The 24975-nt window shown below is 44.4% G+C and overlaps 1 protein-coding gene across 2 annotated transcripts in view; it reads left to right on the forward strand.

The window, feature by feature from the left end:
• The window catches only part of PAK5 (p21 (RAC1) activated kinase 5), a 290608-nt gene that overhangs the window by 195643 nt on the left and 69990 nt on the right, over positions 1-24975 (forward strand). The gene's annotated exons all lie outside the window — the stretch shown is intronic.

Consider the following 24975-nt stretch of genomic DNA (forward strand, 5'->3'; position numbering starts at 1 on the left):
GAAGCGTGTGCATCTTTTAAAGGTTGCAAAGACGGACCCTAGGTAGCGAATTATGGAGAATGCTTATTAGGTATCATCTGAGCTGACTAAATTAGAACTGCAATTGTATTGTTCTGTGTTGCCTTGGTCATTCTATCCTGCTGTTGACCTTGTGAGTGTGCTCTGTCTAAAGATCAGTATAGGTTCTTCTAACCCTGTGTCTTGTGATTTTGATTTTCTAATAGGATTTTTGACACTTTTCAGGCCAGCTAAAATGAAAATACACAAAAGATGAATATTTGAGAAGATAAATCTGTAGGGACAAAAAGACCTATTATAAACAGGTATTGAATAATATTGAATAGAAACTGATCAATTAACCAACTCTACTGGTTAACACTAGGCAATATCTTACCACTGAATGTATTTTCCCCCAAGAGAAGGCTAATGCTTGAGTAATGACAAAATAGAAGGGTGGGTCAGATGGGACAACGAGGGACTGGACAGTGTAGGGGTTCGTGTATGGCTCAGTTAGGAGTTCGCTGTTCCTTAGTCCCCCACGTATGGAGGGCACAGGTCTGAGATCAACAAATTGTTTTATTACAAAATGAATTGATCCATGTAAAGGTCGGATCCAATTTAAAGTGTGCCCATTACGCTGATTTGATATGTAGTCTGGCAGGTGTTAGGGACACAGCAGTTCAATGGGTATGAATGTTCAGGAGGATGCGGGGAGACTTTCCGACTGTACATTTGTCAAAAGATATTTAAGAAAAACATAAAGCTTACAGAAGAAATAATGTGTTGTAAAGATTGTTAAATTTTTATTAAGGAAAATGTAACTATAGAATGAAACTTATTGGGCAGATTACCTATAAATTGAAACCTCTTGTCAAAAGCACCACTTGAAAAGGCCCACGACAGTGTCCATGAAGCTGGCTGGAACCAAGGCTGTTAGCCAGAGGGCAGGCTGTTAATCTTTTGCTAATGTTATCTCTGATACTTCCACACTTGGGAAAGCAGTGGGGAAAGCAGATTTGGACTCTCTCCCTCCATTTGCTGTGTGCCTCTCAGCTTCCCACCGCCCCAGAAATGAGGAAAAGCCTCTCACTGGCCCCAGGTTCTCACGCTTGCCTAAATCCAGGAGATTTGGGCAAGGTCACCTTTGTTCCAAAGGCGTGGATAAAGCCAAAAGCAAGATTTATTACATGCCTTCATTTCTGCAACCCAACCATATCTAGAAACTTCTGAAAAGCAGTTTTTCTTATATTAGTGAAGTTAATATTTGATGGGCCCCATGCTGGCCCCTTCAACTCTTTCTCTTCTCTCTTTTTCTCTCTCTCCTTCCCTCCTTCCTTTCCTCTCTCTTCTTTTTTCCGATTTCTCTTATACACACACAGCCCTCTGAAAGTTAAAAAAAAGGAAAATTATATCAATCACTAAAAGTACCATCTTTCTTTTTTTACTATAGTGTTTCACTTAAGCTCCCTTAACATTTCCTTTTAAAGACTGAACAGCCTTTAGTTCAAATGACCTAGTGGTTAGTCAAAAAAAAAAGAAAGAAAGAAAGAAAGCTGATGTGTCCAGGGTAATGGAACTTATCACAGGAAACCTGTCACTGCAGGTCCTTCCATTTGGAGAAGGTAAGGGCATTAACCACACACCTTGTCCAGGCTGCTGACTGTCTCATCCCAGCACCCAGTGTGACAATTCTGGAATCACAAATGAGTGGATCCCACACCCGCAACTCTCTGGGACAAGTAGAAAAAAACTGGGCTTTCATATTCCATGATCCTGGAATTTGGAAGATGGAGTCTAGGGTCCCAATCAGAGGTGGACAACTATGACGCCATGACCAAATGTTCAGTCACTCTCTCTCAAGAGTTTAATATCTGCAGTCACCCTCAAGGCCAAGGTAAACATAAATAGAATATAGCATTTCAAGGTAATCTTCAATAGCAGGTTGTATTGGAAAGTCATTTATGACCGATTGATGGTTTGATCTACTTCTGAAGGCTTTCTCTCTCGCACTAATTAATATGCCTTGCCCAGCATTCCTGCAGTGACTGTAGTCTCTTGCTTTAATGCCACATAGTGACAGAATGCAGGCAGTGGTTCTGCGACCACTTCACTTTGACTGTTTTACCCCAATTCTATTCCCAGAGCAGACGTTCATGTGAGGCAAAGCAGGCATCAAATCTACAGTAATGTGCAGTTTTGCAGAAATACCCCTTGAAACAGATCTGAACAAAATCCACAACAGTATTACCAGACATTGGATAGTGTTTTACCAAGTATATAATCTTTAATATTTATTATTTTATGGCATTCTAATAATAACCATTTAATGGTTTTTACCCAGTCACATAGATGAAGAAACCTTGACTCAACACAGTGGACTGATCTGTTTAAATTCACTCAATTTCTAATTTGAACCCAGATCTAATATCAGAGACCCAGCTGCTTCCGATTGCCCCACACCCTTCTCTCCTCCTCCTGTGGCTTTCTTCCTAAAAGAGTTAGTGATTACTCTGTGTGCCCCCTCCCAAGTATTTGCTTTTGACAGGAAAAATACAATAACAATTCCAAGGACAGAACCTCATTTTGCAGTGTCAGATAGATGAATGGGGTGGTGGTACTTCTGAGCAGGAGAAATTTCCTTGGTTGCTTCAAGTAACATAAGAAAGATTGATTGGCCTAGAGAAGTTTGGCCAAAAAAACAATAATAACAATAATCAGAGATGTCGGTGATCAATCATGGCCCTGATCAGGCGTGGTTGCATAGGTGCCTCACCTATACCATCTGATGGACTGAATTATTTAACTCAGTCCTTCATTGTTCTTGCTGTAGCCTCATGGAGGGCTAAGAACTTCCCCACCTCTTAAATTTGGACTTGGCCATGTGCCTTGCTTTGGCCAATGGGGTGATAAGAGCAAAGGCTTGAAATGTACAGTTGAGATTTACCTTAGTGCTTTTACCATCACCATAAGGATGTGCCCTGGAGAGTTCAGTGATTCCAGAAGAGTGAGCAAAAGTACCCGGGCCCAACTGCATCTTTTCAGTTTGAAGGAGTTGCCCCAGCCCAGGTCCATTATATGAGGTCTGTCCAGAGGGTATCCAGCCATGCAATAAGAAGAACAGAGACATTTATTGAAGAAGATACAGGATACAAGAAAACATTGTACATAGAACAATGATGCCTCAGTCCCCTTCAAAGTGGGCCTTGGGACCTCACACAGTTCGCCCAGTTGCCATCAGCGTCCCTGTCATATTTTCCTGAATCTCATACATGGTCTGAATTTTCTTCCCTTTCAAAGGTGATTTTAGTTTCGGGGAAAAGCCAGAAGTCACAGGGCACCCAATCTGGGCTGTAGCGGGCTGAGACATTTAGGTGATTTGATGTTTCACCAAAAAACTGCACTAGAAGTGATGCCTAAGCTGGCACGTTGTTGTGATGAAGCTGCCAATCACCAGTTGCCCATAGCCGTGGCCTTCTGAAACACCTGAATAGTTTCAATGGAGGAATATTCTAGTTAACAAAAAATTTCTTGCAGAGTCATTATTCTATTTGCTCAGTCATTTTTAATGTAACACCACACAGTACACATGCTCACTCAGTGGCGTCAGCTGCCCCCCCCACAAGTGCAGTGAAGTCATTATTGTTCACACATGTGTATTCCAGTCCCCTCTTCTTGGCTGCCAGGCTGTATCGATATCTTGCAAGCTGTTCTTGTTATATTAACAATGGCTGGACTTTCTCCAGACAGACCTCTGTCTGGAATTACACTGAGTGTTGGGGTTGTTGTGCAGTATTATTGGACAACTGATGGATATACTACCTCAGCCCTCCTTTCTTTTCAAACAAGGGGTATTTACTTCATCTTTTAGGTACAATCATACTTCATTTTGAGCTTTGTTTCATGCACTTCAAACTTGTGTTTTTCACAAATTGAAGGCAAGACCCTCCAACAGCAAAAAGATTACAATTGGCTTTATTGTGAGACTTGCTTCATTGTAATGGTCTAGAGCTGAGCACTGTGTATCTGAGGTACTCCTGTTCTGGGAAGCAAGGTTAAAGGAGTTGCTGAAAGTTCACAACTAGTAACTGGAAGAGGCCCAGGTTTTAAACCCCAACCCCTGACTCAAAAACCCATTCTCGTAACCACCACACCACCCTGCCTCCTGATGATAAGGGTGTGTTTAGATACAAGCATTTCATGCTTAAGTGCTGCTAAGTCAAAACAAAGTCACTTCCTTCACACCTAGTCTTGCCTTTTCATCTGACAAATGACCCAGGTAGGTCAAGTGAATTTTCCCAAGGTCACAGAGCAAGTTGATGTCAGATGTCAGATACAGTTTCTGTGAATAGGGATGCTTCTGATTCAAGCAGTTAGAAAGCCTGGAGTTAGCTCATAAACTAGCACTCACTTGAGAATCTGACAGGGATATCATTTAAATGCCTACCTCCCTGCTATTTCTTATCATTACTGCCATATGACTTTATTTTCTAGTTGTAGAGTACTCAGAGCTCTCTGCAGAGTCTTTCATTATGCATGTAATCCACACAGTCTTCTCAAGTGAATTAGGCAGGATATTTAAGCAGGAAATGTCAATGAATGTGTGCACCAGGAAGCAAATGAGTAAATGCCCAAATGCGGCCGCTCACTCTGTCTCCAGGATGGCCTGGCTGCTATTCCAGCCGATCACATCTGCAGTCAAACGGCAAACCCTCGGAGCACAGCTTCCCTGCAGGCCCCTGTTGGTTTCCCAGTGAGAGGCCTGCTCTGAACCCCAGTCAGCTGAACTCTTCTGATGGGGACGGTTGTGCTTTCATAACTGGAAACTTCTATATAAAGGGAGATGATATTTTCAGGAATGCCTTATTTTGCCCCAGTGCTTCTCTCCCAGAGGGGGTGACCGAACTGAAAATAATCTTCTAAATCAAAAGAAAAAAGCATGTGGCTCTCTGTGACTCCCACACATGCTCAGAACTTGAAAGATTTAATTTTAACTCTCATTTAGCATCTTAACAAAAATTGGGGCACTAAGGTGGCAACTGTAGGCTTCTTTGTGGTGCTGTCAAATGCTAGAGATTTTTATGACTGTTGTCATGTAATATGAAATACAAGCATTACATTGTTGACTCTGTTTAAACTAGTAAGAAAGCAGTTTATCAATACTTTGATCATTTCCAAGCACCACATCACTATCCAAGTGATTGGACACCATTGCTCTTACCAATAATGTTAAAATTTCAATGAAGAAAGTTGTGCCCAAGATGGCACTAATCTAAGCATGTGCTATCATTTTCTTGCTGGATAACAAGTTACCACAACCTTCATGACCTAAAAGAACAAACTTTGTTATCTCACAGTTTCTGTGAGTCTGGAGTCTAGGCAAGGCTCGCCTGGGTCCCTCTGCTCCAGGTCTAACGAGATGCCAGCAGCTGGGCTCCACTGCCCTCGGGGGGCTTCTATGGGGAGGAGTCCTTTAGGTTGTTGGCAGAATTCTCTTCCTTGCTGTGGACCTCATGGAAATTTGCTTCTTCAAGACCACAGGAGTCTCTGCACATGTCACAACAGAATCATGAAATGATACCCCAGCCCTGATGTCACATCATGTAAAACAAAACCATGGGAGTGACATCCCATCACCTCTGCCATGTTCTACTGGTTGGCAGCAAGGCACAGGTCCTGCCCTGACTCATGGAGAAGGGGTTAGACAAAGGCAGGAGCCCCAGGAGGGGGGCCTCACCCTAGGGCTGGTCCACTCTGGTCCCCATTGTCTCTCCCACATGCAAGAGACATTCACCCCAGCCCAAGGTTGCCTGAGTGTCATCCCGTTAGGACATCATCTTAAAGTTAAGTCAGGGTCAGGTGTGGGTAAAGGGCTTGCATGTAATCTATTAATCACAGCTGCTGGGGCACAGCTTCTCTTCCCCTGTGCACCTGTGGAACTAAAATGACCAGTGTTTGACCCCAGCCCTCCCAGCATGTGACGGTGGGGCAGGTATAGGGGAATAGTTACAGACATTCCAGTCAAACCAGTGAGATGGAAGGGGAAAAGGAGTTGCTGGCCCAGAGCTCTTATGAAACCCAATCTGGAAAATGTTGGGAGATCCTTGATTAGGTTTCAGGGACGAGGGACCATCCTGTGTCTCAGGCTCCACCCTCTGGTTCTTGGTTGTGCTCTCCTTTTTCGTGAAAGGTAGCTTGCGTTTGCAGCGGAGCAGTTTTGTCAGCCCACTTCCCAGTCAGTAGAATTCGACCTGAGTGACAGCTTCCTTTTGTTTTGTAATATCTCTGTCCCTTGCAGTCAAGCTAGCAACACTTCTATTTAAACAATTTCTCAATAACTTTGCAAACCTTGTGGGGATTTCACTGTGGTTCACTCCTTTAGAAAAAAGTTCATATATATATATCCTCACCTTGAGTACATTTTAAAAATTGATTTTAGAGAGAAAGGAAGAAAGAGGGAGAAGGGGAGAGAGAGGGAGAAAGACTTTGACTTGACTGCGGATCAAAACCGCAACCCGGGTATGTGCCCTGACCAGGAATCAAGGGCGCAGCCTTTTGATGTTTGGGATGATGCTCCACGCAGCTCAGCCACACAGGCTCCACAGACACTTTTAAGCTAAACCGGCTTCTCCTTTGGCCTCCTGCTGAGACGACCGAGGGACAGTGCCCTTCACCTTCCTCGAGGGTCTCTGGTTTGAGAAGATCTGTGAGGCACACCCTTAATTTCTTAACAAGGCCTTTGCGTGATTCATAGTCTGCCCTTCAGTGTTTCCAAGTTTTTACCAGCTGCACCCTCACACCCTCAGAACATGTTTCCTGAGAGGCCAGCTCTTCATTGTCACATCTTTGCCATCTGGAGAAGCTCGAAATTTTTTAAGACATGAGATTCTGTTTCCTTTTTTTAAAAGTTATTTTTTCAGTTACTTTCTTTCCTCTTGCATTTTTACCGGGAGCAGAAGGAAACCAGGCAGCACCTTCCGCACTTGGAAACCTCCTTGGGTGTGTGACATTTGTCGCATCCAGCATCTGCTTCCCACAGAACTCCAGGAGACACTTTTGCCAAACTTCCTGCCACTGCAGAGCAAGGACCCCCTTCCTCCAGCTTCCAATTACACCTTCCTCATTTGCTTCTGAGCCCCGCCATCAGCATCCTCAAAGTCCTAAGAAATGACAATTCTGACTCTTTCTACTATGTTCTTCAAAATTCCATCAGCCTCTGCTCACTTCCCAGTTACAAACACTCCTGTATCATCAGGGACTGAATTGTGTCCTTCCAAAATTCGTATGTGGAAGCCTTCACCCTCACCGCACGTTAATGCATTTGGAGATGGGCCTTTCAGGAAATAAAGTTAAACAAGGTTATAAGCCTGGAGCCCAAACCCTATGGAACTGGTGTCCTTATAAGAAGAGACACCGGGGCATGCAGTCACAGAGAAAAGATTGCATGAGGGCACACAAGATGGTCATCTGCAAGCCAACAAGAGAGGCCTTAGAAGAAACAGCCGTGCTGATACCTTAACCTTCAATTTGCAGTCTCCAGAACTGTGGAAATGCATCTGTTGTTTAAGCCGCCTGTTGCAGTACTTCGCGATGGCAGCCCTTGCAAGCTAATGCACACATGTTTATTTGTTACAGCAACACCCACATTCAGATACCAAAATCTGTAACCAGTTACCATACTCAGCATTTAGCAGTGCACATTTATTAACAGCCTTACAGTTTTCACTGGTCAGGAGTTGGGCACAGTTTAGCCGGATCCTCTGCTCAGGCTCTCACGGCTGAGATCCAGGTGTCCGCCGGGCTGCCTCCCCATCCAAGGGCTCGCCTGGGGAAGAATCTGCTCCAAAGCTCACTTAGGTCTTCAGCAGAATTAATTTCTATGCACCAAGACCAGGAACAGAGAGAAGTCAAGAAAGAGTGTGTTGATGGGCAGTAACTGTTGTGGGCAGCCGGAGCTCGGTGCTGACAGGGCTGCCCTGAGAGGCTTTCTAGAACACATGTCAGACTTGTCCCACGCAGCAAGGAAGCTGGGGCATCTGTCCACCCCCTCCGGTCCCTCACTGTGTGCAGGTGGCACCCAGGAATCCATCTCCTGGCAGAATCCACCTCCCCTGCCCTTGACCAAGCATTCCCCAGCAGCCAGAAAACACTTCCAGATCGAGAGAATCAGGAAACCTTCAGTGCAGACAGGAGCTGCCTGCAGGTGACCTCCCACTGGGCTGAGGGGATACAGGCGCAGCACCAATGACAGCTGCCGTCAGTGCAACATCAGCTTTCGTTTCTTCATCAAATACTGGTGGTGAACTTACCATGTTCTAGGCAAGGAGGTGCTAGAGAAAAGGGATATTTGATCGCCATTGCTACAGAGTACACAGTCTAGTGGGAGAGGTAGAGTGGTACAGACAAACAAGATATAATAAACGTTACAACAGAACAGATAACAATGGATACGTAAACATTTTGTTGTGAAAGTTTTGAGAGTGGACTGAGGACGGAATGGCTATACATCTTAGAAAACTTAGAGAAGATAGAATTTTGGATTTGGAAACAATGCAGTCTTATATTTATGCCTAATGAAAGGATACCCCAAGATGAGAAAGTAACTTTACCAAGAGGCCGTGACAGCGTCTTGCTTAAAAGCCCTGTGGAGCCAGACTATCCAAGATCAACCCAGAACCATGGTTCTACCTGTTTCAGATTTTGGACCTTGCACAAGTTACTGAACCTCTGTGGGCTTCCGTTTCTTAATCTGTTAAAAGTGGATATAATAGTGCTGCTCAAAGGGCTGGTGTGAGAACTTAGCAGTCTAATACATTTAAAATATTAGTGGTCAGTAAATTTGTAATCATTTTTATTGTTATTCTATTGCAGTTACCCCCATTTTCCCCCTTTGCCCTCCTCCACCCATCTCGCTCCCCCCACCCCCTGTTCCCGCAGTCAATTCCCACACTGTTGTCCATATCCCTGGGTCATTCATACAAACTCAATTATCACAAGTACAAAGGATAATAAAATTTGCCTTTTTTAGAAGAGCAATGTTTTGGGTTTTTTTCTTTTACAATCAACAGAACAAGGACTGTGGATGTCTCGATTTTATAGATAATTCTCTAAGTTACACAAAATGCGAGTCCTCAGAGTTGGATCCCTGAGAACAGCGGAGACCAGCAAACACCCTGGGTCTGTTTCACTCTGGGGTGCTTTCAATTGTGTTTCCTCAGGCAGGTCTCCAGGGATCTCTCACCTCAGACCCACAGGAGGCTGCTGCTGGCCACTCCTTCCCCTCGGAAGCAGGAGCCAGAGAAATGACTGTTCTGGCAGCAGCATCTGTGGCCTTGGCAGGCCACCTCTGCCTGCCTCCTCGTCTTTGCTAAATCTGCCAGCTGTTCGGCTGAGAGGCGGCATCCGCTGGAAACCCCACGCCAAGTTCACTTCCTGAAGGCTGCAGGGGTGGGAAATAGGTGGTTTTTAAAACAGCACCAAGGAGAGATGCTTGTAGAAACACATTTCTTCAGAACCTCAACATCCCAAAGCCAGATCCCAAATTTGTGGAGCAGGAAACTGAAGAAGTGAGTGAAGTACAGTAAACCCTTCTCCCAAAACGGAACTCTCTGGTGTGTTCAGCAGATATTTTTATTCATAGAAGAAAATGAGCTTCTTTGGGAAATTATTTGTAATAACCTTTCATTTTTTTCAGCATATGAGAGTGATACTTGAAATATAGGAAACTGTGAAGAGCAAAATCTATTGTATCTCCACTGCCCACTGTTGAAAGTTGATGTATTTTCTTCCATCATTTACACACACACACACACACACACACACACGGAAGAGCAAGATTGATTATGACGTCCGCACAGTTTTTAGTTCACTTTTTCCACCTAGTGCTGTGGTTCCCAGACTTTCCTGGGTCACAACACCCAGTGTCCCAGTAATTTTGCCACAGCAACCCCCATTGATTCAGTAGTTCAATCCAAACAACTTAAATATTTAACAAGTAATACATATAAATTGAGATTAAAACATTTTTTGTCCTTTCAAAAGCAAACCCTAATGGAATGTACACATCTCTTGGGTATTGCACATCTTCAGCCTTGGAACCAGGTCAGGTACCACACCTTCATTTCCTGTTCCGTGTTGATTTTTACATAGAACTTGCATTTAGTTAAATTTATTGTGCTGACATTGGTTACTAATGGATAGGTTTTAAGTGTATATTTCTATGCTGCATGATCTGTACATTGCATTGCTTGTCCACCACCGACTGTCAAATCATCTTCTGTCCCCATAGATTTGCCCCCCTCTGCCCTTTACTACCCCCACCCTCTGGTAACCACCCTACTGTTGTCTGTTTCTGTGAGTTTGTTTTATATCCCACATACAAGTAAAATCATACGGGTCTCAGCTTTTTCTGACTTATTTCACTTGGCATAATATTCTCAAGAGCCCTCTCTGCTGTTGCAAATGGCAGCGTTTCATCTTTTCTTATGGATGAGAGGTGTTCCATGGTATGTATGTACCACATCTGCCTTATCCTGTCCCCTATGGAAGGACACTGTGGTTGTCTTCGTATCTTGGCCACTGTGAATGATGCTGCAGTGAACATGGGGGTTTATAGATGTTTGCAAATAAATGTTCTCAGATTTTTCAGGTAGATACCCAAAAGGCGGACTGCTGGGTCATATGGTATCTCTGTTCCTGATTGTTCGAGGAACCGCCATACTGTTTACCATAGTGGCTGTACCAGAATTTGCTGTTTTGTGTCATGACAACTGCCAAATACGCAGCTTTGCACTTAGTGATGTTGTTAAAAGGCATGCGGTGCCATCAAATGTGGAAACTTGACCTACCTGGACAAGGCGTCTGGCGGAGGCTAGCTGTACTGTTTCCTCCAAAAACCGAAATGCCCCTGCCGCACCGTGTGCTCACAGCAGTCCTCTGTGCACGTGGCGTGCAGCTGGAGGGCTAGGACCCTACCTGTTGTCCCGTTGGCTGTGGCACTGTTTTCAGTGGCTCATGAGAGCAGATCTGCCGATTTGAAAACCCTCTAGCGCTGGAAATTTATGTTGATTGCTAGCTCATTTTTTTGGTAAGTTCATTCATTGTCTTCAAAAGGGTAAGAAGTTCTATTCTTTTATGTAAGAGTATAATTTTTGAATGCACGGTTACCCATTGTTGTTTGGTCTGTTTAAAGGCCAAACACCTTGCAGTTTTTGAGCCCAGGTCGCAGGATGGCACCCACAGACTTGAGTGCTGTGATTTTCCACCTCCCAAATCTTTTCTTTCTGGCTTTGATTTGGCCTTAAGAACAATGAGCCTAAAACAGGGAACGATTTTTCAGCCATCAGCTATGCTTTAGATTTCTAAGTTAATGAATAAAAACAAAGCCAAGGAATTGGCAGGACTGTGTGAGTTAGCAGCAACTGAAAAAAATATTCACCTAGAACACAGAAAAAATGCAGACAGTTAAAAATAGCCAACTTAATTTCACACCAAAAACCTGGGCTCTGCACTGTCTCTTACCCCACTGGTGAACTTGGCTCTGCGAGGAAAGACATCTTGTGCAGCCTGGCATTCTGTGTCTCTCCTCAGGCGTAGTGTTCTAGACAGTGGTTCCGGTTTGGAGTTAGCTCTTCAGTTAAGAATAGATCCCTTCCCTGTGCTGGGTTAACCTTTCCTTGGCTCTAAACTACATCTTCCTGCCTTGTAAGGTGGTTATGTGGATCAAGTCAAACAAGCAAGCAAGCAAGAGCTTCACAATACAATTGCTGGCGAGTTTAAGGTGGGACTGATGGAGCAGATTGTGGAGGTGGGTGGTACAGGTGATGGAGGTTGTGGAGGTTGGTAGAGGTGGTAGAAGTGGGGATGGGACAGGAGCTTTTAAAAACTTTCATGAAATGCTACCTATACCACGATTATTTTGTGCCCAGTTATAAAGTTCAGTTGTCTGCAAACCCATGTGAATATTAGGTTATGTGTGCTCCTTCCTTCCAAATGTGCTGGTAACACATTCATGCCTGGTTTTTCTTTAGGATGCAGGGCTGGGGGTAATAGTACTAATGTGTTTATGGAGATATGGCCTCATGCGCACCTTACTATGTGAAGGAAGGTAATGTTCTCCTTAGTTGACAGGTTAACTTTGGGCCTAGGTAGTGCTGGGGGCTTGCCAAAGACTACAGAGCTGTCACACAGCAAAGCTGGAACATGTGCCCACCAGGCTCATAAGGTGCCAGGGCCATTCTAGGCACCAAACCCATGTTTAAGATGGTAGTTGCTGAGGGCATAGTGGCATTAGTAACATATTAGGAGGCATGGGTGTGGGGAGAAAACATAAAGGTTAATTTCAAGAAAGCAGGTAAGTTAGAGGAAACTTTGCTTTACCTCTATAATATTTCCACACAATCCTAGGCATCTCAGGATAACCTTTCTGTAACCACCTTCTAAGCGTACAAATGCCATTGTTTTCCAAGTCATTCACCACAGTGATACCTTTGTTAAGCTTTCAACACTTCATTTATTCAACAAGCTAGATATCGTGATAGTGCTTGCGTAAGCTGTGAGATGTGTGTGTCTATGACTGAGATGTTGGTGATGAGCAGAGGCTACCATTTTTTTATAGAATTGAACCAGATTTGAATATCCTGGTAGAATTCTCCCATGCCTTATTTATCTTTATAGCAAAAATTCTCTCCTTCTGCCAAAGTCTGAAAAGAGTATACATAAGTCCCTCTCTAGGATTGTGATTTTTAATATATTTTCCTTGTGACCGGGTATTTTCTCGTATATGATTTCACATGGCAATGTTAGGCTGAAATTTTTCCTGAACTACGGGGTGTAGGTCACCCTGGAGTGGGCTTGTTGGGTAATAGCCATGTATACCCTTGAACCGAGTGAGTTCCGCCAGCTGGCACTCCGGAATGGCAACCCCAGCCCACCCACCGGGGAGCACAGGGTGCATCCCCTTACACTCGGACCACACCCTGGCATTGGAAGGCATTCTAACATTGGCAGTTCCAAGGAGGGTCTTGTTGTGGTTTTTATTTCCATTTTCTGATTGCTAATATGTTCGGTTATCTCTTCTCATCATTGTTAATTATTGGGCCACTCATTCCGTGCATGGCCTGTTCACATCCTTTGCCAGTTGTTCTATCAACTTTATGGCCTTTCCAGTTGCATTGTGGGATTTCTGTTTGCATCGGTAAGAGTTTATCTAGTGCACTTGACTTTACATGCCCTCTGTTCTGATGCGTCCACAGCTGACGTGTTTTCGTTTACGCTTCTCTGGCACCTCTCTGCCTGAAACTGCATTTCCTTCGTGCGTACGTGTCCGCACGGTCTCGTGAGCGTGTGTTGCTGTCGGGCTCTGTGCCGTTTGGTCCTCGGTCTGTCATTTACTGGAAGAATCCAGTGTCGTGACTCACCTATTTACTTTACTCCTCCCGTATTAATGTTTCATTTAGTGTTCATTGTTTTCTCCTTTTCCTTCTTTTACTGCTAATTTGGCCATGTTGCTCTTCATTTGTTAACCCGGAGCCCTACTTTTCCATTCCGTCAGTGGGTATAGAAATTCCCCTGTTCTTGGTGGCACATGCCTCCTTCCTGCTATGTTTCCTAAACAAAATCCCAACTAGTTCCCCCAGTAGGACGCACCGTGTCCCTGAAGTAATGCTATATTTCTTCCCTCTGCCCCACCCCACTCCAATGAGACAAGACATTTAGAAAACTTCCATCCATTTCCTTTCTCCCCCTTCATCACTTCTTGTGACCCAGGGACTTTGAAATACTTTTTCTAAGTCCTTCTAAATGCTTAAAATTTGATGAAATTATTTAAAATTTCTAGCACTAAACCCTCCTTACAGTATTTCAAGACTCCTGTTTTAGCGGTTTCCTGATGCACATGGCTGGACAGTCTTCTCTGTCCTCTCAGAACGTGCACACCTGTGCCCGGACGGAGACGGAGCGACAGAGGCAGGACACACAGTAGGCCTGCGCCACACAGTAGGCCCCACAGTAGGCTTGCGCCACACAGTAGGCCGCACAGCAGGCCGCACAGTAGGCCTGCGCCGCGCAGCAGGCCTCTGCCCCTCTGCCCCGGCTCTCCCCTCTCCCCTCACCTGAAGTCAGTGTTCTGTGCGGCTCAGACGGAACGTGCTGCCGTGATGGAAGTACCTCACACGCCTGCCACCCAGCAGGCAGCCACTAGCTACACAGAGATATGGAGAGTATGACTCAGAAATTAAATATTTTATTTAAGTTAAATTGATTTAAATGAACATTAAATAGCCACATAGGCTAGAACCTACCTTTGAAAGACAGATCAAGATCATTTGTTATTTGGATAGAGTATCAACTTTGGTATTATCTGTAAACTAGGTTCATAGATGCTTTCCTAATTCTAACATATGGTCACATATGTGTATTTGGTTTTGGCTTTGCTGAGAGTGTTCTGTCTTGTTCCAGCACAGGCTTCTCGGCTTATTTCTCTCAGGTTGGGTTCCCGAGAACCGGAGACGGGATCCTGGTGCAAGTGGTTAATTGAAGGGCAGTGCTGGGGAGGAAGCTACCACGACAAGGGAAGGAGGGCAGGAGGGGAGAATGAGCTGAGCAGAGATGTGATTTCATTTGGACGCTGGCCCCAGCACCCCCACCCGCCCCCGCAGAGAGCTCTGGGTGCGTGGCAGTGCAGGGTTTTCTCACCCTAAGGTGACAGGTCTGACTTTTATTCTCTCTTATTAACCAGCCATTGGCTGCAGGCCACCCCAGAGAAGGGCATGACTTCCCAGGCCCCGTGAGAGGAGGCTGGGAACCCAGTCGAAAAAACCTAGGGGGGGGGGGGGAGGCGTCTCAGGAGACAGGACAGCCCGGGGCTGAGCCGCCAGAATCACGGCCCTCATAGAGGGGGTCTGGGCAGGCTCCCACACTGTCGACTTCATGCCCTTTAAGCTTCAGGTTTTTAGAAAATAAGCCTATTGATATTCTCATTCTGTCTTTCCTGGAAGTATGTGGGTTTCTGTTTATTCTTAGAGTTAAGAAATTTTCCCAGATATGCTGAGCTATGCCTTGTTTTTTGCTTTGTTTTGTTTTAAATCGGTCCTGCTTTGAACTCAACCCTTTTAAGCTGCACACTGAGGTATTTCTTGGGCTCAGGGAAATGGTCTTCCATGGTCATGTCCACCATCTCCCCCTTTTCGTTCTTTTGGCACTGCTGCTATTTTGCATATTGTCCCCCACCACCACCTTACGATTTTTACCTGTGTGCTTTTACAGGCTTCGAGACCTGACTTCCACCAGCCAGGCTCCCCTTCCTGTCGCAGCAGTTGACCCTCTTCTTCAGTCCATTCACTGACCTCTGGCGCCAGACATACTTCGGTGCCACGCTTGAATGACCAGAGGTGCTCCTGCTGCTTTTCACATTTGAGTTGTCATCCATCTCCCAGTAGCTCTATTTTGCTGGGTTTTGGTTTAATTTGTTCCGAGCCAACATACCTCTCTCTCTCTGGCTGCTATAGATTCCCTTAGTTGGGAACATACACACACACACACACACACACACACACACACACACATTCACACTCTAGTTCATGGATGTCTCTATTGGCTATTTTCTTTCCTAGTAGTATGTTCTTGCATGGTTCTCCTGCCTCCTGCATTCTTTTTGAAAAGACCCATATTCACAAATCTGTTCTTCCTTTTCAGGTCACGTGGTTTCAACAAATGCCTGCCACGGGCCAAGCCCACTGCCGTGTGTGGGGGACACAGCAGTGAATAACTGAGGCGTGAGCCTTCCTCCCAGGAGTGTTTACTCCACAGGGGAAATCAGTGTAGATGTGAGCCAGAGAGATGGTGGTAGGGTGTTGTGAAGGGGCAGTAAAAGGCGTGCTAGAACAATAGCAAGTCCTTGTTAACATTTCTGCTCTTAGTTCCCACGAGTTGTCACGAGAAAACTTCCTGGCATGTGTCAGTTTCATTCCACTTCATCCTTGGGCAACATAACAGAGAATCTAGAACTGCGGCAGTTTGACAAGTGGTCGGGAACATGGGTAATCTCCTGCCGGAGACTCAGGGAGAGAGGTCCACAGAGACTTTCCCCAGTTACCGAATGGCTGCCCAGTGGGAGGGGCATTTAGATCCTCTAAGAATCCCCTAGAGGGAAAAATAGGAAGGGCTATGTAGAGAAAGCACAGACAGGCCAAAGTCCTACGCAGGATTTGGAAACAAGGTGTGTTCTGCAGCAATCTAATGGGCCACCTGGGAAAGTGTTGGTATTCTCATCATTAGGGATATCCCAGTAGTTGTAGTACCCACGTACACATAAAAGGCACCTGGGCACAGCAGATGGGCCTAGAATGAAAGCCAGGAAGGGCTGGAGCAGAGAAGTGATGAGGAATTGGGTGCCTGAGAGGGTAAGGACACCCATGCACCGTGGGAGGATTGGGAGGGGTAGAAAGGGCATTGGAGGCACGAAAAGTGTGGCCCCGGTTTGCCGGTTGTATCTCCTTCAAGGAGAATTCAGCCAAGAATGGAATTGTTTTCCAGTTATATCTTGCCAAGTCTTAGATGACAGCTGAGATTCCTAACACTGAATACAGCCATGCTTTTTTTCTCTTCCAGGCTCCTCTTTTTCTCTTCTTCTCTGTTTTCTCTCTGGTCTATCAAAAGTAAAACAACAATAAAGAATAGAGTGTACTTTTTGTACCACTCCTCAAAACCTTCAGCCCTGAAACGTATGCTATGTTATGAATATATCCATTCATTCAAGCTTTCTTTAATTCGCTTGCATGTTTTACTTAGAGAATTGTGCCTGTCGCCAGGCAGGTGCTCAGTAAATATTTGATGATTGTATTAATTCGGATACATTCCAGCCCATAATAGTTCCTCATGTGTATTAACATATGCCTCAGCAGCAGCCCCGGGCAGGCAAATCTTAACACAGAAAACACTGCAGCTGTACAGAATAAAGCTCTCTGATTGTAATGTAGTAGGCTGATAAAATCTGGGAGGTACCTGATGTCCTTTATACATGTACATAAAGTAACTTTAAACTTTATGCATTAGGCATCTACCTCATCTGTTAAAGTTATACAGTATTTGCTATATCATCTGGCATTTAATTGACCTGTTCCTTCACCCTTGATGGTGTTAGCCAGCTTTGTGCCTTCAATAGAGTATGCTGCCATCTAATGGTACTGAGGCCACATTACAGGCCTACCCACCTTTTATATAGTATTTATAAAATGTTTCCATTATGTGTTAGTATTAGCTCAATTGAAGAATAAATAATGGCATAATTTCTTAGAGCTTTAAATTTTTCTTCTATGTTTTTTTTCAACTTGGGGACACAATTTAGATTTCTTTGATGTTTTCACAGAGAAATTTTTAAACGTTTCACTTTTTGGTTTTCCTGATTTGGTAAAAAAGCTACTGAAGGATTCTTGGGTCCCAGTCTCATTCCTGCAAAATAAGTAAATCTCAGCTTGTTTCCTCTTATTTTTTTTCCCGGTAAGGGGTCAACTTGTCAGCTATTTCTAATGTTAGCCCATAGAAAAATCATTTGGGAAGAATTACTTAAAATACAAATTTCCAGGGCTCAGTCTGCAGAGTTTGATTCAGTGTTTTTGAGAACTACTCAACAGCTTTCTTTTCCTTGGTTTCCCTTTAAATTCTGGCTCTGTCAAGAAAAATGCAAAGGTGCCACCTTGTGTCCACAAGTAGTCTGTGCAGCCTCACTCACAATTAATTGAATGTATACTACAGCAGGTGGTGCTACATCAGATACAAACATATTGAAGCTTTAACTCGTCAATGTTTGCAATTATAAATGCAGTTGAATCTGCATTTCATTAGGGAAGCCAATGCTGTAGTGAGAGAAGCAAATGTTATTCATCAACGCACTTGGAACCATTGGTTTGACCTCCCTTTTGAGTTATGACTTGGCCTTTTTCTGAACTCAGGTATATGCCTCTCAGCCTTGTTGTGTCTGAATCACATTTAACTTCAGTTGCCCAGCTTTTTGCAATTATTTATATTTTTACACAACTCTAGAAAGACCCAAATGAAGGGATGAAAGAAAACAATTTTGCAGAGAAAAAAAAGATCATTTCTCACCCTTCCTTGTTTCTACTAACTATAAGCAACAGACTGCTAAGAAAATCAATAGTATTCTACCTCCACTCACCACCTGCCCCAGACTTCTATCCTTAGGTCTTAACTGCTAACAGAAAGGGAAAATTGTCAGGCTCCTGCACAAAGAGGCATGCTTTTCTGGGGTCACGGGCCTCACCTGGGCACTGCACCCCAGCACATCACCCTACTGTACCACAAACCCTCGATTCCCACACTACTGGCCAGCAGCTGCAACATTCCCTGGGAGCTTGTAAGATGCAGAATCTCCAGCCCAGACCTGCTGAATCTGATTCGTAACAAGACGTCCAGATGATCCGTGTGCTCAGTAACGTTTTAGAAGCACCACTTTAGAGAGCACAGGGTTTTAGCCTGAGAGAACTTTGATTCCCCTCCGAACACCCTGCTTCTGCTTGCTGGGTTCTCAGGAGCGTACACTAGTCTGGAAGGATGGGCATTGGGCAGATCTGGCATTGGCATCAGAATCTGTCTTACTTCCCATGTGATTTGGGCTTGCTCCTTAATCTCTCTCAGTCTCTCATTCCTGGCTGGAGTATGTGAACTCTGATACTAACTTCAGGAAAATGTTATGGGCTGACGTATGTAAAGTACCTGCTGTAATACCTGCCTCATAGACTGTTGTTGATAAATATTAGTACCTTTCTCTACCCACCCACCTCCAGGTAAAAGCATAATTGAGTATAGTTTCAACCTTGCTTGGTGTGGTGATTTTTAAAACTGGCCACACCATCTCTTGGACACTTTCCCTATTGGAGGTGGTATCTATATTCCCTCCTCCTTGATTCAGGATGGGCTTCTGATTCCCTCGAAACCAGGAGAACGTGGAAGCAGCATCACTGCAGACTCTTCGTGCTGGGTACGGGACGACCACGCAGCCTCCTTCTACCTGGCTTTCTCAGGAAGCTCACTCTGGGGGAAGCCACACTGTGTAAGGAACCACCACACCATGAGGCTTTGTGCAGGGAGGTGCTTGGTGGGACAGCCCAGCTGAGCTCCCAGCCAAGAGTCACCATCAACTGTGAGGTGGTCAGTGAGCAATGGGGACCTCTAGTCCCTTGTGCCTGCAGCCCAGCCAGCATGTGACTGCAATTACAGTCAATTGCCAGCACCCTTTCCAAAGTCCTGACCCACACAGTTATGAGCAAAGAAAACATTTTTGGGGGGGGGACTCATTTATGCAGCGACAGTACCTGGAACACACTTTGGCATTCTCTCATTTATTACTTCAACAAAGGACCGAGGCCAGGAGTCAAACATATGATAGCCTACATGCCAAGCATGTGATAGCCTACATGCCAAACATGTGATAGCCTGCATGCCAAATCTAGCCTGCCATCTGTTTTTATGGTGGGGGCGAGGGAGGAGGTTGTTCTTGTTGTTGAATAGATCTTATTTTTAGAGCAGTTTTAGGTTAGGAGCAAAACTGAGCAGAAGGCGCAGAGGTTTCCCATCCACCCCATTGCCCCTGCAGATGCACAGTCTTCCCCACTGTCAGCACCCACTGTGCTCCGTCAACCAACCCTGACACATTGTCACCACGCAAGAGCCACAGTTTACACCAAAGTCCACACAGGACATGCACATTCCGTGGATCCTGACAAATGTAAGACAACAGGTGCAGTGTGTAGTTCATCTGCCTGTGTGGACCATGTCTTGATATCTACCATGTCTTGATATCTACCATGTCTTGATAGCTCATTTACTTTTAGCACTGAATGATATTCCATTGTCTGGATAGACCACAGTTTACTCATGTACCTCTATCTTGGTTGTTTCCTCATTTTGTAACATAAATAAAGCTGCTGTACATATTCACATGCAGGCTTTTGCAAAGGTGTAAGCTTTCAATTCATACAGGTAACTGTTAAAGAACACGACTGCTGGATCACATAGTAAAAAATACTGGGTTGGCCAAAAAGTCCATTGCATTTTTTCTGTACTATGGTTCTCTTAGTGCTTAGTTGTCTTAGCTTCATTCAAAACAATTTTGTTAGATTGTTTTGTTACAGCTGTCATATCAATGTGCATTTAAAAAAACTTACCAAAATTGGTGAATTCTTGTGCAACCATTTTAACATTGAAGATGGAAGAAGATAAGCAACATTTTTTGGTATATTACACTTTATTATTTCAAGAAAGTTAAAAATGCAACTGAAATGCAAAAAAAGACCTGTGCAACGTATGGAGAAGTTGCTATGACTGATCAAATATGTCAAAAGTGCTTCGCAAAGTTTCTTGGTACTGTTGACATTTTAGCTAAATATTTCTTTGCTGTGGGGCTGTCTCATACATTGAAAGATGTTCAGCAGCACCCCTGGCCTCTGCCCACTAGAAGCCAATAGCAGAAGACAGCCAACATCCTCAAAGTATACAAATCAATAAAGTTATTGGTGAAAATGAAAGGTGTGTCTTTTATTTTATGGAAAAAACTAAATGGACTTCTTGGCCAAGCCAATATATTTAGTTTCGTAAGGAGCTGCGGAACCGTTCTTCAGAGCGGCTGTGCCAGGCCGCAGCATTTTGTGTCCCCATCAGCAGGGAAGGAGAGCGCCTGTTGCTCCACATCCTCCTCGGCATTTGGTGTTGTCCGTGCCCTGAATTTCGGTCAATGTCATGGGCGCCCAGTGATATCCCACTGGTGTTTCCATTTTCGATTCCCTAAGGACGTAGAATGCTGAGCATCTTTTCACGTGCTTGTTTACTATATATGTATATCTTCTTTGCTGAGGTGTCTGTTAAGATCTGTTGCAGTATTTTCTTCCAGGCTGTGGCTTATCTTCTCATTCTCTTGACAGCGTCTTTCACAGATCAGAAGTTTTAAATTTTAATAAACGCTCAGCTTATCATGGATCAAGCCTTTGGTGATGTATCTGAAAAGTCATCTCCATACTCAGGGTCCTCTAGGTTGTACCCTGGGTTACCTTCTAGACTTTTAGAGTTTTGCATTTTACATTTAGGTTCACAAAACTAAAAACTGTATTTTGAGTTAATTTTTGTGAAGGATGTAAGGTTTGTTTCTAGATTTGCTTATTTATTTATTTATTTATTGCATAGCAATGGTCAGTTACTCCAGCACCATTTGCTGAAGTGAATATTTTTTGCTTTTTTATACTGTCTTTTGTCAAAGATCAATTGACCAAACATATGAGGGTCTATTTTGTCCCATTGATCTATTTCTCTGTATTTTAGCCAATACCACACTTTGTCAATTGCTATAGCTTTCTAAGTCTTGGAGTCGGATGGCGTCAGTCCTTGGACTTTGTTCTCTTTCAAGTTCTGTTGGCTATTCTGGGTCTTTGCCTCTCCAAATAAATGTTAGAATCAGTTTGTCAATATCCACAAAGTAACTCCCTGGGATTTTGATTAGAATTGCATCGAATCTGCCCTGGCTGGTGCGGCTCAGTGGATTGAGTGATGGCCTGTGAACCGAAAGGTCACTGGTTCAATTCCCAGTCAGGGCACATGCCTGGGTTGTGGGCCAGGCCCCCAGTGGAGGGTGCGTGAGAAGCAACTGATCAATGTATCTCTCACACATCAATGTTTGTCTTCCTCTTTTTCCCTCTCCCTTACCCTCTCTCTAAAAATAAATAAATCTTTAAAAAAAAAGAATTGTATTGAATCTATAGATCAAGTTTGGAAAAACTGACATTTTCACAATATTGGGTCTTTCTATCTGTGAGCATGGGCCATCTTTCCATTTATTTGTTCTTTGTAGTAGAATGCTCTGCCTAGTTTTAGAAACTGTATCTCTACCCCTTGTGGCTAAGGGCAAGCGACGACCTCTGGAGTGCCAGCCACAGGAGACAAAGCCTGTCTCTGGTAGCAAACGCTGCCTCAGTTTCTCTCTCTGCCCCCAGAGCTTGGTCGGAAGTCAATGATGGGTAAGACTCTTCACAGCGGGAGGCAACCTAAGCCAGACTCGATCACCTGGGAGGCCTTCATGGGAGGACTCTGGGGGCTGCAACAGAGAGCAATGGACTCTCACCCCCCAGCTTTGTCAAAGCCCAAGTTCCCATGTTCTCTGGGAGAAGCACTTCCTGGCTCTAATCCTCTTAAGCCTGAATACCTGTTGGGGAGAGGTGTAGCTCCTTGCCTGGCCAGAGGGTGCCCTGGGGAAAAATCTGGCACAAAGACTTGCTGATAAACCTGTGAAATCTGCTCTGCCAAGAGTGCTTTCATTCATATGATAAAGGTCTGAGAGGAAATGAGTATGTCTCCCAAAGTGTCTGCAACTCTCTTCCTGACAAACACTGACTCATACTAAGCCCTCAGATCTCTTTGTAACATTATCTACTGTTTGATCCTTGCTGCCCTGTATTCCTGTGTATTACAACCCAATAAAAGGCAATGGGGGAGGGTGCTCCCCAGAGAAACTGGCCGCTGCTGACCTTTGTCTCCCCTGAGAAACTGGCCACAGCCCACTCCTCCTCCCCCAAACTGATCTCATCATGTCTCGGTCATTATTCACCCACTGGTGTCCATGGCACCGGGGGAACTGGAGAGAGTAGTTGCCCCCCCAGTTCTTCTTTTGTTTCTTTCATCAATTTTGTAGTTTCCCTCGTACCTATTTTGGTAGATTTAGTACCTATTTTGTTAGATTTATACTGAAGTGTGTCATTTTAAGGAACGCTAATGTAACTGGTACTGTGTTTTTAATCTCAAATTTTGCGTGTCCATTGCTGGTACATGGGAAAGTGAATGACTGCTGCCTGCTAACCATATATCCTGCAACCTGGGAGAGGGTTTGGGGTCGATTCTTTTGACTTTATGCATAGATAACTTTGTCACCTGTGAACAAAGTCAGTTTCATTTTTTTCATTCCCAATCAGTATGCCTTTTTTTTTTTTACTTTTTTTATCGCCAAACTGGGATGTCCAGTAAGCTATTGAATAGGAGTGGGAAAAAGGGACATCCTTGCCTGCTTCTGATCTCGGCAGGAAAGCTTCCAGTGTCTCCCCTCTAACTGTGATGTGAGGTTCGGGTTTACTGCGGGTGTTCTGTGTCAGGTTGAGGGAGATCCTCCTACTCCTTGTGTGTCAAGTGTTTTTATCATGAAGGATTTTGGATTTTGTCAAATGCTTTCCCTGCATCTGTTGATGTGATCATGTGATAGATTATATTAGTTGATTTTCAAATATTGAACCAGCCTCGCTGAAGGGTTGTCCTTCAAAGATGGGTTGTAGGAACTGGTCATTAGCCACAGAGCACACAGAAGCCAGGGAAAAACCTATGAGAAAAATACAAGAGACCCAGTGGATCTAAATAGATGATGAGCAATGTCTGTGACAAAGACCAAAGGCACAATTACCAGATCAAAGAGGGAATACCTTAGATCTTGCAAATACGCCAGCACTTTATAGTTACCTCTTTGTAACTCAAATATCAGGCACATTTTCTGTGTTCAGTTAAATACAGTGAATGGATGAGGCTGAGAATTCTCCGAGCCCTCTGCACCGTGCAGGCTTGCTCTGCAGTCGGTAACGGAGAAACAGCACCCTCCCCCCACCACACACACAGGCAATTTTATTTGAGAAAAGTGGGAATCACTGATGGTACAGGCCCTGTGTGCAAAGCCACATTGAAAATCTACCTGGGGCCGCATATAGTGAAGGTGTTTAATCATAGTCTGGTTATTTGAGAGGCACAAACTAATTCTTCCATTCCTTTCATGTCCTCCCTGGTGACTAGCCTGGTTCTAAATACATTCAATGCAGAAACAAAGACAAACTTGATCAGCCCACTGCATACACAGGTTTTGTATATAGCAGGGTGATGATTTCACCTAGATACTTGAATGAAGTTGCTTTTATCTATTTTCAACACAAGAGGGCAGGCTTGAGTCTGCTTGAAATTTGTGTTTCTCACAAAACAATGGCTCTGACTAATTTTTAAACAAAACAAAACAAAGAAGCAAAACCTACTACACTTGGCTACCTCAAAGGAAAATTACCATCTGATATTTTACTTCGTCCCTAATCATGTACTAATTACAAGCCTTCTGTGGACTGCATTTAAATGTGTTACTGTCCATCTGTCCTGCCTGTGTTTCTTTCTATTCCCTTTGGGGCGATTTTTGAGGATTCATTTGCATTTCAAACAGAGAGATACACTATCTATGTCAGAGGTCCATCAGCTAATATAGGGCTACAGTTTCCAAATTCCTAGAATAAAAAAGCTGCCCAAATCAGTCATTTTCCACGTGTTCTTGTTTTGTCAGTGTAAGATCGTTCAGTGGAGTCTGCCCAGTGGCCACAAGCAGAAAAGCCCTGACGTCCCTGCCTCTGACCCCTGCCTCTGATGGCTGTGCTGCTGGCAGAGGGCTGGCCTCAGAGGTCAAGGATGGTGGTTCACCAGCCCATGTGATCCCTCGCCATAAGCCCCTGCCTTGCAGAAGGAAAGTAATGGTTTATATCTGTGCCTGCTCAGTCCCCTGCAGTGTCTCTACCTGGAAAATAGTGATTTCACACTGAGGCTGTGCCTTGAGCTTGGACATGTGGGCACCTATGCAGGGTTAAGGTGCTTCTCTGATTCTCATCAACCTGGAAGAAGGTGACACTAGCTTGGCTGACTAGGTGGCCAGAATGGGCTATAAGTGCAGGTGCCTCTTGATTTGACTCATTCTCATGGCTCTGACTCTAGCTGAAGGCCAACTAGTCAGCTGGCAAATTATAGACACTGGCCTGGGCCCAGGGATGCGAAGGCACGTCCCTCTGTATTGTTAGAGAGACCACGTGGGTCAGAATCCCTCCTCGCTCCCAGCACCACGAGGTTGCCAGGACCCACTTACACAAAGCCTGGTGTCTGGCTGCAAAGGGAAGCCTTTCTCAGACCCTGTGAAGG

This window comes from Artibeus jamaicensis, unplaced genomic scaffold (assembly GCF_021234435.1).
Source record: "Artibeus jamaicensis isolate MK-2021 breed Jamaican fruit bat unplaced genomic scaffold, CSHL_Jam_final contig_685, whole genome shotgun sequence".
Lineage (NCBI taxonomy): Eukaryota > Metazoa > Chordata > Mammalia > Chiroptera > Phyllostomidae > Artibeus > Artibeus jamaicensis.